The sequence below is a fragment of the Etheostoma spectabile genome, chromosome 15 (genome assembly GCF_008692095.1).
Source record: "Etheostoma spectabile isolate EspeVRDwgs_2016 chromosome 15, UIUC_Espe_1.0, whole genome shotgun sequence".
NCBI lineage: Eukaryota > Metazoa > Chordata > Actinopteri > Perciformes > Percidae > Etheostoma > Etheostoma spectabile.
Window position 1 is genome coordinate 4,230,021 of NC_045747.1, and position 1,246 is coordinate 4,231,266.

The following is a 1,246-nucleotide window of genomic DNA, read 5'->3' on the forward strand; positions in this document are numbered from 1 at the left end:
TTGCTGTTTTCTTCATTTTCAATCATATCACCCTCCATACTACTAGGCTATGTGTTAACGTTAGCGCCATCCATACTACTATGTGTGAACGTGGAGAGCCATCAAGCCTCAATGATTTGCTGTGAATGAATGCAGAATGCTTAATCTGTTGAGTTGTCTTAGTCGTGCGTCAAATGCAACGTACAGTAGATGTATTCCCATCCATTTAGTTGAATATGGTATGATAGGGCGGCACGATTATGGCCAAAATGATAATCACGATTATTTGGATCAAAATGTTGATCGCGATTATTCTCACGATATTTGTTGATTTTAACCAAAACAAATTTTATGTCACATAGGCGTTATAACTGCGAGAGGACGTGGATGAGGACGGTACCAGAGAGACGGCTGATCAATAGAACATAGGGTCTAGCACGGGTGGAAGGGGATTAACACGGCGTCTGTATCTTAACTGCGCTGATTTTTATTAACTATGATATTCTGCCATGGGTCACATCTCTGGCCCAGGTCTGGTCCAGGTCCAGGTCCAGCAGCCATCTCTCACGTGTTACTCTACCAAATGAAGTTAGTTGCATTCAATAACTCTTCTGTGGCTTCGCCGTGCGCGACCGCGGTATAGAGTTACACCCGCGAAACACTGGTACTAATCCAGGTTTGCCCCTCATACTTAACAATATACAGCTGTGTTAGTAACAATTAAAACTGTAGACAAATGTCAGAAGTGTGGACCGGGCCGCTGTGTGGCGGGGCACGGAGAGTAAGAGGAGAGAGCGTAGAAAGATCCAACACAGGCACGGCTTTACAGGCGAAATGGGTAATGTAACGCAAATTAAACCATATCCATATAAACAGCATTGCAGCGGATGTGAGGACATTAGCACCGGTGCGTCCTAGAGGAGCTAACAGCTAACAGACACTACTAGCACCAACTAGCACTGCTCACTGCTGTTGTATGAAAAACAATACACGGGACAAAGTGTTGCATTTACTGGTAAACTGGTAAACCTTAAGACCGACGTATTACCGACTGCTATCTGTTTTCCTCACACTACTCTTTCCTCTGGGACTGTCTACATCTTGAAACTAAACTGCACGGGGTGCAGTGAACTACTCTGATTGGCTCATGAGCAGACGTTAGTAGCGGTAAATTGGCTCTGCAAAAAACCCGGAGCGTTCAAAGAAATGACGCTTTAAAAAAATAATCGCTCATCACGCAAATTTGATCGTGGGAAGTCAAAATCGT